Raw genomic sequence first — 12,092 nt, 5'->3', positions numbered from 1 at the left:
GTTGGAAAAAATGAAACCTTCTGCTAAAAAAAAAAAAAAAAAAAAATCTTTTGTTTTGTTATCTATTTTCAGTGACAAATTTTATTTATCAAACAGCTGTACTCACACGTACCACCCCCGCTCCCACCATGGCACAGCGGGTGGGAGAAGAAGAGAGGAGGTGCGGCATGCATCATCTAGCCCCGGTTGGTAGATGGGTCCTTGGGGGACCGTTGGCAGCTGGCACGAGTTAGAGCAGCTCTTGGGCTGCTGTAATCTGTGTCAGGCTGGAGCTGTGCACAGAATGAGGTGCCCTCTGGAAGAATACATCTGTCGATCTAGCAATCACTGGGTTAAAACCCTCGAACAGCTTTGCCAATAACCTACATGACTCCCAGCTGGAAATTCTTGTTGAGTAGAAAGGAAATGAGGTCTCAGGCAGAGGGAGAGACTAAGGGCACGTCTACACTGTGACCCAAAGCGTGATTGCAGCTTGGGTGGACCTACTGCGCTAGCTTTACGCCAGCGGGCGTGGCTAAAAAGAGCAGTGGAGATGGGGCAGCGGGACTGCATGTGTCTGGAACCTGGTTACCAACGTGTATTGTTTGCCTAAGCCAGGGGTGAAAGTAACTTAAAGGACATACTGGTACGCTGGAGTCCTGAGCGGGGGCGTGGCCTCAACTGGAAGAGGCGGGGCCCCAACTGGAGCTCCGGTGGGGAGCAGCGGCAGGAGCACCGGGCCCTTTAAATCACCGCCGCAGAAGCCGGTCCAGTCCGGCACAGCGTATTGGCTCTTGCCGGTACGCCGTACCGTACCGTATCGGCTTACTTTCACCTCTGACCTAAGCCCTCTCTGGCTGTCTGCCTGCACTGCCGTCCCATCGCGTACTGCAGTTCAGACATGAGCTACGGCATATCAAGAGTGAAGGGAGCGGAGGGAAGAGCCGACAGTGAGCACACGAATGCGGGTACTCTGCATTGGAAGAGAACACGCTTCCATTGGGGTCCAAACTTGGACTTTGCCCTGGGGAGGCCCTTACGTCCCACGTGAGATGTGGCAGGTGGGGAAATCTTCCCTACAGTATGGTGCCCATCGGGGTGATCCCTTTCCCGCTCATCTAAAGCCCAGTGGCGTTGAGAAATCCCAAGGTCCAAACCCGAAAACACCTGGGCCAGCCTCCCTTGCCCAGCTGTCGTTCTGGTTGGCCAGTCTAACCCCTGGGGAATCCTGAGGAGGAAGCAAGAATGAACAGAGACACATGCAAGTCCAGGCTGCATAAAGAGGTGTCCAATATAAATCGAAAGAAATTAGTCGGGCACCGTGTTAAGAGAGGAGAAAGGTTGTCATTAGAACACTGTGTGCCGTTTGGGTCGCCTGATTAGAGAAAGGATATTACGGGAATGGAAAGGGGGCAACCGAGGGCAAGGAGGACACGCGAGAAGGGCCTCAGCTATTTAAAAAGGGGAGTGGAACTCTGTCTCCTGCTCATTGCTTGAAGAGATTACTGGCTGGCTTCCTTGTGATGGCACAATGCAGCGTGGGATGGAGAGTACAGCTACTGCGGTCGTCGTTAGACAGGCACCGTGAGCCCACTTTGTGGCATCTGAGATCCCAGAGGGATTTCTTGCTGTAAGCAGAGGGAAGTAGCTGCCGTGTGTCACAACCGCAGTGGATTAACGGTGGCTTTTCAGTTGCAGCCGCTGTCTGAGAACGAGCAGGGCACTGACTGAAGGAGGAGTAGGACCTGCATTTTCACAAGAGGTCACTGATTTGAGGAGCCTAAATTCTTGGGAGCCTGACTTGAGGCACTTTTGGCCTTTTTTGATTTTTCAGAAGGTGCACCCACAACTCACTCAGCACCCACATCTCCAGCTCAAAGCACTAGGAGCTGCGGGAACTCGGCAACCTCTGGAAACTAGGCCCGAGCTGTCACTCCGGAAGGGGCCCACCCCCAAAATTGTGGCACCCAGAACTAGTTGAAAAAATTCATCCCTGGAGCCTGAATTCCCACAGGCAGCTCCATTCGCAGCCTGTGAGAACTCTTGGTCCTCAAGACCCAGATGTCTCAAGTTGGAGACCCAAAATCAATGGCCACTTGGGTATGCCCATGGTGGGCAGATGCGTTTCCTGGATGTCCCTGATACTGTGTCTGAGCCAGAGACCGTTAAATTTCAGAGCTGTTCATGGAAATAAGTCCCCTGTGGCCCGAGGCTAGCAACATAGTAGCTGTGTTCATCAAAAGCCTGCAGAGGTATCGATAAAATTGGATTCTGGTGCTGGAGGGTAAACATTGCTCTGTGTGTCCCCATGTGGCGAGGGTTGTCTGGTTTGTGTTCTCTGCACCTATTAACGAACCTTGTGTAACACAGCAGTCTCTGTGCTGTGGTTGATCGAAGACACTTGTTCTACCCCAACCCCAGGATCCTTCTGCGTGGGCATCACTTGATTTTCTCAAAGATGGCCATGAAGGGGTTAAGCACTGGAATAAATTGCCTAGGGAGGTGGTGGAATCTCCATCATTGGAGATTTTTAAGAGCAGGTTGGACAAACACGTCTCAGGGATGGTCTAGATAATACCTAGTCCTGCCTTGAGTGCAGGAGACTGGACTAGATGACCTCTCGAGGTCCTTCCAGTTCTATGATTCTATGATTCTTTGCCGGTCTTGTGTGAGCAGCGATTGTCTCACTTCCCAGCAGCCTAGTGCCTGAACTCTGCACGTAGTGGCCCTGCGAGAATTGACCATCCACATCCGCTCACCTGGCAGAACAAGCTGAGCTGGTGCTGGGCTCACTATGAAGACAGTTGGCTCCTGAGGCGTTTGAGGTCCTTATGACTGCTCTGGGCCATCATGACCCCCGTGTCCTGTCTCATCATGGGGACCATCTGGCCAAGGGCTCTGCCTACAGGCCCATCCCTCTGGAAATGGCCAGAAAGGCCACCAGGCTCTGTTCCTTTCTCTCTTCCACACTGGGGCCTGGCTGCTGAGTACAGAGCCCCCAGCAGCTGAGTACAGAGCCCCCTGGTAGGTCAGGCCTCAGGAAAGGACCGTGGCAGACCCAGACCCTGCATGGCAAGTCCAGAATGACCCCTCTAAAGTTCAACTTGTTTCTTTATTTTTCAGTTGGAGAGGCGAGGGGTGGCCTTGGCTTGTTGCCTTCCCGCTTGGCAGGGAGGTCTTGCCATTATCCTCCGCCCGCCACCACTCCCTGCTTGTTCCCTCGGCTGGTACAAGCTCCGATCTGGGAGACTCTGGAGGTCTCCCGCCAGGTTACAAGCACCCTCTGTGGCCATTGCTTCAGTGGCATCTGAGGGCACTCAGCATGTCGCGGGATTGGACCCTGTCTCCGGGCGTGCGCAGCTGCAATGGGGAAGGGGCCCGGCTCTGGGAATGGCGTGTTACAGTGGGGTGGGATCAGGCATGTGGCTGCCGTGTGTCGATTGCCAGCGGGCATAAATCAGCGTCAGGCCAGTGGGCTGGATCCCCAGCCGGTGTAAATCCATGGAGGGGCGGTGGTGCTTCTTAGGGAGAACAGAGAACAGCGGGCAGTATGGTCACAGGGCCCTCCATGTGGTGGAGGAGCAAGGACTGTCACAGGGCAGAGGAGAGGATATGGGGGGGGTCACTGCCATGGTGGGGGGCTCCCCATGTGGAGATGGAGAGGGCAGTGAGGCTTGCCTTGTGGGGAGAGTGATGGCGGTGAGGATTGGTAAACTGAGGCAGGCAGGTGGCAGGAGGACGCCACCCAGTTAGGAGGGGCGAATCCGGCTGTGGAGCCCACCCTGGTGGGCAGTGAGCAGATGGGGGAGAGGGGTAGCCCGCAAGGCGTTCCCACCCCCCCATGCTCACACACCCTTTTCTGTCCTGCAGGGATAGCAAGCTGGCGCCGGCGGGACTGAGGGCAAAGCGAGGCTGAGAGCGGCTGTCACTGCCGACACAGGAGCAAGCAGGTTTAAAGTTGGGGGGGGGGTTGTTTACAGATTTGCTCTCCTGCCTCCGCACCCCTTCGTACAACGTGATGTCCGTCCCCCCCAATCCCCGTCACCCTGCTCCCTGCTGGGGCCTGTCTCCCGCGTGGCTCCGGGGGCAGATGGACTCACTGATCTGATCGACCTTACCGGCTGCGATGTATGATTCGGACCCTGCGTCGAGCTCCCCTCCCTGTCCCCCTGGACAGGTGAGCTTGGGGCACAGGGAGCAGTGGGCGTGAGGCACATGGCGAGTGTGTGAGGATGTAGTGGGAGGGGGTGGGACGGCTCCTCCCGCGTACGCCCACCCCGGCCCCGTAGCAATTGGGGAGACCACCTGAGCCTGCTGGATGGAGCCACTGAGTGGAACAGGCACTGTCAGCCCCCGATGCCATGGGATGGGCCCTTCCCAGCTTCCCCCCAGTCCGGTCCAGCTCGGCCCTTGCTTGCTTGTGAGAGGGTTGCTATGGTGATGGAAAGTATCAGAGGGGTAGCTGTGTTAGCGATGGAGTCAGCCTTCCCCCCCCCCCCCCATTCCCCCTTCGAGGGAAGAATTGTTTGTTAAAATAAAAGTATCGGATAATGAAAGGAAACAACCCAAACAGAATCGTTCCCTTCCCCATCGGCAGAGCTCTGGCGGAAGGGAACGGGGGCGATTTCTGGCCCTAAGTTGTCTGCGCTGAGAAGGGAGTGTTGCCGTGTGTGTGTGAAATGGCCACTCGGCCTAACTACCTGAGGGGCTGCATCTATGTAGCCTGCACGTCTAACTCTCTCGGCTTCAGTCCTGTATCCAAGGCGTCCCTCAGCTGATTCCCTTTCCACTTCAAAAGTCCCCCTGCGATGTCCTCCATCCCCCTTTGCCCTGCACACCCGCTTCCATGCGGAGGTGCTGGCCCAGTAGCTCCTTTTCCTCCCCCCAGCGCGTACGGTTGCTTCACAAAGAGCTGTACTTTACTGCCAGAGGGGAGCGGGCATTGATTAGGATTCCCTGTGCCTGCTGCCTGCAGGGCTATGAATGAATCTCTGATCCGCAAACTGACCCCCTTATCTTTCCATTGTCCTGCTGGGATGTTTGCCAGAGTCACATGGCAAAGTCTGATTCTATTAACTGGGGTTGGCAGAGGGGACGTTGCTGCAGCTGGTATTGTTCACAGACGGCCCAAGAGAAATGTGTGACCCCAACCAACAAATGGGACTTTGTCCTGAGACTTTGAACCCTTTTTATTCCTTCGGCTTCGTCTGCCAAAATCCAGCCTCCCGGGCCTTCAGCTCAGTATCCCAACGGATTCGTCAGCAGGCATGTTGATCCGAGTGTGCCTTTGCTGACACGAGTGTGAACACAGGCGCACGTTCCTGCTGAGACACAGATGCATGCCCCTGCTAATCCATGTGTGTGCTCAGAAGCATGGGTGTGTACCACACACACATGCAGAGGTGTGCATACATTGGGGATCACACACACACACACATACACACACACACCCTTGGGGTGCCTCTATGCATGCTGATGCACTAAAGAACACGCGCACTGGCACACGTGTGTTCATTGCACTTGCATCGGGGTAAGTGTGCTCCTAGACAGCACAACGTGGCACAGTGTGCACAGTGTGCAACAGAGGGCAGAGCTGGAGGGAAGCTGCATTTCAAAGCAAACTGCCCCCATTGGTTCAATGCAGCGTTGTGCGAGTTCACACAGTGTATCTCCCCCATCCGTGCTGTGCAGAAACCAGGACTTGTGCTTGAAGATCAAATTTTTAATTAAAATTGTTATTTCTCAGCCTCCTGCTGGCGGTGGCCATCTTGACTGGTGGCATTATTTGCGATAGGAGCTGTAAGGGCTGGGGGAAATCCCAGAGCTGGAGCCTGCAAAACCTCCTGCTCTTACTCCGTAGCTATCAGGAGATCTTTCTTCTTTGTGTGCCAAACCGGATAACCATATATACAGTGTAAGAACAGAGGAGTGGCCATGCAGTGTCACACCAACGGTCCATCTAGCCCAGTGTCCCATTTTTCGACAGTGGCCAGTGCCACGTGTTTCAGAGGGAACGAACAGCACAGGGCAATTGTCAGGTGATCCATCCCCTCTCGTTCAGTCCTGGCTTCTGGCAGTTAGAGGCGTAGGGACACCCAGAGCATGGGGTTGTGTCCCTGACCATCGTGGCTACTAGCGATTGATGGACCTGTCCTCCATGGACTTACCAAATTCTTTTTTGAACCCAATTATACAACATCCCCTGGCAAGGAGTTCCACAGGTTGACTGCGCGTTGTGTGAAGAAGTATTTCCTTCTGTTTGTTTTAAACCTGCTGCCTAGTAATTTCATTGGGTGACCCCTAGTTCTTATGTTGTGTGAAGGGGTAAATAACACTTCCCTGTTCACTTTCTCCACATCTTATCATATCACCCCTTAGTCGTCTCTTTTCCAAGCTGAACAATCCCAGTCTTTTTAATCTCTCCTCACACGGAAGCTGTTCCGTGGATGGTTTTTGTTGCCCTTCTCTGTACTTTTTTCATTTCTAATATCCCCCTTTTAAAGATGGAGCGACCAGTACTGCACCCAGTATTCAAGGTGAGGGCATACCATGGACTTATACAGTGGCATCATGATGTTTACTGTTTTATAGGATATTTACTCTCTTATCCATGGGTTAATTAAGCCATTGTTTCTGTAAACGTCCAAGCAGGACAGAGTCTTCAGGTACGATCTCCGGGGCTCCCCCTATAGGAACGTGGCAACGGGCACACAGAATCAACCCAGTGTCCAGTCCCCAACAGTCACTGTCCCAGATGCCTTAGAGGAAGGTGCATGTAGGGAGCCCTGCAATCGAGAACTATGGAATAAGCTGCCCTCAGGAAAAGTGTTTCCTAGGCCTCAATAGAGGACAGCATCAGCTCTGATGCCAGGGGTGTTGTGTCCCGTCCATAACTCTTTGGGTATTGTACAATAGAGCTGGAGGGGTCATTGCCAACTCGGATAGACATACCTGGGCTAGCTCTGGCTGAACTAATGTGCTAACAATGGAGCGTAGCCATGGCAGTGGGAGAGGTTAACCGCCCTGCGCACATCCTGTTTGAAACCCTAGCCACGTGCTCGAGCGGCTAGCCCTTTTCACCACTATACCGCTGTAGCTACACTTCTATTTTTAGTGTGCTAGCTTGCTCAGAGCTAGCACAGGTATGTCACCCCGAGCTGGAAATTACCCCTCCAGCTCCCGTGTAGATGTTCCCTTTGCACACACGAAAACGTATGTTCTTAACTGGGATTAGCTATCTCAGGTTCATACTGTAGTAAAGCAACTAACTGGGTTAGCCAGAATAATATAGATGGAGACATATTCCACCCCCCACTTACTTCCTGATTTAGCCGATGGGAGTTTCCCCTGCCCCCAAACTCTGTTGTGATGCAGTTAAATAAAGCAGAAAGTTCCCTGCCTGCAGACGGGTGAGTTGCACTGGGCGGTCCCTTTACCCCCCACCCAAAAAAAAAAAAAAAAAAGCAGAGAAGACACGACCCCCTCAGCTTTTAACTTAGGTTAGCAGCTCAAGTTCAAGCCTACACGGCAGCCTGGGGTTGAACTGAAGCTCCTAACTTGAGTTAAGCTGCCAGGTCTTCACTGTTGTTTTAACCCAAGTTAGCTAACATGAGTTAAGAACGCACCTTTTTATTATTATTATTATTATTTTTATAGTGTAGACATAGCCTTGGTTTGTTTTTAATCCTTGCTTTTGAGTGTGCGCTGATTGTGCTCATTGTCCATATACATGCCCTTGAAACTTACTAAGTGATAACTTGTGGCAGTGAGTTCCAAAGGTGAATTGTGTCCGCTGTGAAAGGAGCACAGCTGGCTCCAAATGAAGTCACTTTTGGGCAGTGCTATATTTGTTCACTCACACATTGCAATGCAAACCCTTTCAGCCTGGGTGGCTTTTAGTCCTGGCTTAGGGAAACCACAGCTAAAGAAGAAAAAACCCAATGTGGTCTCCTGACGGGTCATTCTGGCAGCTGGGGGTCATCAGTTCACAGTGGAAGCCCAGCCGTAGCCCTTTTCCCCAGTCACGCCCTCTGTCCCTGGGGCTGTGTACTGGCTCTACCAGAAAAATCCCCATGGGGCCAGATGCTTTGAGTTTCCAGCTGTTTTGCACCATCTGAGTGGCACAAAATAGCCAGAACGGGGTCCAGGATTTGACCCAAAGCCTGAGGGGTGCTCTGAAGTTCTGAGTCCATTGCCTGAATGAATCCCATACTGATGCGGTTGGGGGATGCGATACCATCAAAGAATGCATGTGCTGGCCTGCACCGAGGGGGCCCAAGATGAACATTTAGTTCTCTTTGTTAGGTGCAGTGATGTAAGAGAGAGTTATTTAAAATAACAAGGGCAAGATAGCTTCGTAGGCCAACTCCATTTCTTGTAATGAGGGGCTGGGTGGAGAATGACTGGGAGAAACTGGAAAACTGAAAAAAAAACTGGGTCCAGCAAGAGATTATCTGTAGTATCATCCCAGGGGCAACTTAAAACTTTCTCTGTCTCTCTCCTAACGGTACCAATCCAAGTGTTGAGACTCCCAAAATTGCATGGGTTGGCAGATATTTAGTGTTCTTAAAGCTCCAGCTCTTGGAGTCATGTGATTGCCTGAGAATCTCAGCTTTCATTTAAAAAAAAAAATGTGAAAAGCCCAGATCCTCAAAGGCGTTTAGGCACCCAACTCCCATTGATTTCAATTGGAGCTTTGAGCTGGGCCTAAGTTTGTACCCATTGTGGTTGTGGGCACCTAAATGCTCAGAATGCAGAAGGCATCTTAAAAAAAACAAAACCAAATTCATTATATTTTTAAAAATCTCATGGTTTTGGGGGGGCTGACTTATGATTTGTTGAATATGTAAAGCCGGTAACACTGCCAGTCACAGGGCATCGTAAAGCTTCTTAGTGTATTTCAAACTCAACCTCTCTTACCTCTGAATCTTCCCAGAAAACGTTTGCAACTCGCTCTCTGCTTTGCAGCTAGGTTTCCCCGGGTACCCTCTGCGCCAAACTGCCCTGAAAGAGCCCCTTGCATGCTGCATTAAGCTTCACGAATTTGTGTGTCATCGTTGTGCAGAGGCCATGCTAATCTTCTCAATATCGTTCCAGTTTTAGTCTATGTGCTGCACTGGTGTCTGTTAAACTCAGTGGCCAGGTGGCATACTTGCTCTTAGGAGGCCAGACAGGAGGTTGGAGGGAGTGCTTTTAAACCCACTGGCTCTTGCCGGCATCAGCGCAGATGACAAATGCGCCGTTAAAGAGCTTAATTAGCAAAAGCCTGCAAGGTTTTAGGGCATCTCAGGCTATGTGGCTTCTGCAGGCCACAGGTATGCATGTGCATCCTGGTGTGTTGTTTCCCTAAGAAGAAAGCAGGAGGGGAGTGGGACCTGTGTGAACTGAAGTCAAAGCTTAGAGAGGACGGTAAGTAGGTGACAATAGGAGGTAAAAAGAAGAAAAGGGGTGAGGGCATCCTGCTTAGCACTTACTATGGGGAATCCGTGTCAACCACATCAAACCACTGCGCAGTTTTTGGAAGGGTCCATCGGGATTTGTTTTTATTTGTCTGGCCTTCCCCTCCCCCCCCCCCCCCCACTTAGCATTTCTGGGCCAGCTCCTTTGTGAACCTTGCATCTGTTTCTCTCTCCTGTCTCGCTCGCTCACTCGTTTTTACTCTTCCTTTTGCTCTGGTTTCTTTTTGAACTGGCCATCTGTTTGCCTTGTTCCCGCTGGATGCGGGCACCTCGCCTCGTGTTCGTCGCCACATTTTGCTCGCGTTCCCTGAGTGAGCGGTCCAGGTTTAAGGTTGCGCGTCGGGTCACCTCTTGGTTGCTGTATAAAGGTGGCGGCAGTCACTTCTGCAGATGGTCCCCACCATGGCGCTGGAGAGGCCCCCCATGTGCTGTGCTGACAGCAGTGCACTTAGCATGCTTTATTTCTTCCTCCTCTTCCCGTGCACGTGTGGCTTTCCAGCTAAATTCATCCCCCTTAAATCCTTGCAGGCTCTTTAATCCAGCCGGGCTTGTTGCGGATGGATACCTGCCTTGCTGAACTCTAATCAGTACCAGGTTTGCAACGGTGCTGTGGCACCAGGCCCATGCTCAGAAGGGGCCCCGGCACCTGGACCATGGCCCCGCCTTCATTCCACCCCAAAGCCCCGCCCCCACTCAGCCTCTTCCTCCCAAGGCTCCGCCCACCAACTCGCTCCTCTCCGCCCCCTCCCCCGTGTGAACAATGGGCAGGGCTTTGGGGGGGAAAGAGGCCGAGCGGGGAGGGGGCCTCAGGGTAGAGCGGAGTGGGGCCACGGTCCGGGCGTTGGGGCCCACAGAAGCTAATCTGGCCCTGACTCTAAAGGACTAGGGTCTTTCATAAGACTTGTTCGTGTTTCTGCGACCTGTGGATTGATCTGTTGGGGGTAAGGGTCGGAGAAGGGAGGGGCGGATCTAGTGGCTTTAGTGTGGGGCATGTGCTTTGAAGCAAGTTCCTGATATTCTTGCATGCCTCCATGTTGGAAAGCAGCAAGTATCTGGACAAAGTGTCCTTGTAACTTACGAGATCTGCATCTCCCCTTGGCACTGTGCTGTGCCTCTACCCCCTGGGTTAAGTACCTGGTACTGTGAGATGGATACCACAGCCACGCAGGACTTCGTGCATGGCATTGTACTACCTGCTGTGGCCACCGAGGACTTTAGAGTTACAAGCACGGATATAGCTTAGGACCTTCGACTGCTAAAGGAGAATCTCTTTGAGCAGTAGCGGTATCAGGGCTGAAAAGACTCATTTGAGCAACCTTGCCGATCCATCCACTAGGGGGCACAGTGACCACTAGTACGTTACAGCTTCCAGCGTGAGGCAGTGCCGTTTAAAATTTTGCATGGTGTCTGTTGTGGACTTGTCCAAGGAGTCTAGTAAAAGAGCCTAGACTTCAGACTCTAGCACCAAAATCTAGAATAAAGGTACCTAGACCAGAAATGTCTAGAATAAAGGAATCCAGGTGTAAGAGTCTAGAATAAAATCTAGATAAGCGTGTTCAGATTTGGGGGGGTTGGCTCTAGAATAAAATCCAGAATAAAGGAACCAGAATTAATTCTAGATCTTAATCTAGACTGAAAAGGGGTCAGATGTAGGTTTCTGAGGAAACTGTAGGACAAAGAGATCTATCCAGTAAGGAGTCTAGGCTTGCATGATGTCTGTTGCGGCCATGGCCAGAGAGCTCAATACCGTGCTGAGCTCTGGAGCAAGTGGTTTCAGCCGCCTCCCTACCCGCAGGGGCCCAGGCTCTCCCGCTGTAGGCTGCAAACAGGAGAATAAAGGGGAAGACCAAGATGCCGGGCAGTGATTTCCGGCAGCTCCGATGTCTTCCAGCAGGGCCTGAACCAGCACCCGGCCCCGTCAGCATCAGGCCCTAAAGACCACGCTGAGCTTTGTCCTTCAACCGCTGTGCAGCAAACGGAGTGGAGGGAAAAGTCAGCGAAAGGTCTGCGTGCGCATGCTGCCGGGTCGCTGTCATGGCGCCTTTCTCCTCCTCTCCTTCCCCGCGCCCCGTATATATTTTCCTAATCGCTCCGGCTGCTGATCGTTATCTGGCTTTGCGAGAGAGCGAAAGAGACTGTGTGTCAAACGGTGAAAAATGACTTTTCCAGCCGCCGCTCTCCCCTCTGAAAAGAGGTGACGTGCTCGGAGCATACAAATCACTCAGCGCTCCGGCGCCTTGGCTTGGCCCGCCAGCGTGTGTTTGGATTGCAAAAAAGCCTCACCAGCCCCCGCCAAGGTCACCCAACCGCAACCCTGCCTTAGCGAGGAGCCGGGAAGCCAAAGCAGCCCATTATGAGTAACACAGCCTCGGTGCGGCCTGGGAGCTGCCCGGGTCAGGGAGTGAGAGGGCTCATCTCCCCCAAGAACATACATCTCTGCTGACTTGCTTAGGAGCAGGCTGGTGGATGAGACTGGGGTGCGGGACAGTCACCAGGAGAGTAGTGCTTTGAATCAGCTGGGGGCAAGCGCTGTTTAGTGACCAGAGCTGGGAATTCAGGGGGGCTTGAATCTCCTTTTAGGCCTTGACTGCACTAGGGATTTGCCCCGATTGCAGCCACGCGCGTAGACGGACCACACTGCAATTGCCCGATCTT

At 52.6% G+C, this 12,092-nt stretch overlaps 1 protein-coding gene and 1 pseudogene across 2 annotated transcripts in view; one reads left to right on the top strand and one right to left on the bottom strand.

Annotated features, from left to right (window-relative positions):
- Nucleotides 1–12,092, top strand: part of IGSF21 (immunoglobin superfamily member 21) — a 270,539-nt gene that overhangs the window by 75,848 nt on the left and 182,599 nt on the right. The window lies entirely within an intron of this gene.
- LOC117868116 lies at nucleotides 8,999–9,095 on the bottom strand (annotated as a pseudogene).

Source organism: Trachemys scripta, chromosome 19, assembly GCF_013100865.1.
Source record: "Trachemys scripta elegans isolate TJP31775 chromosome 19, CAS_Tse_1.0, whole genome shotgun sequence".
Taxonomy (NCBI): domain Eukaryota; kingdom Metazoa; phylum Chordata; order Testudines; family Emydidae; genus Trachemys; species Trachemys scripta.
This window is presented reverse-complemented; position numbering and strand designations above follow the sequence as displayed.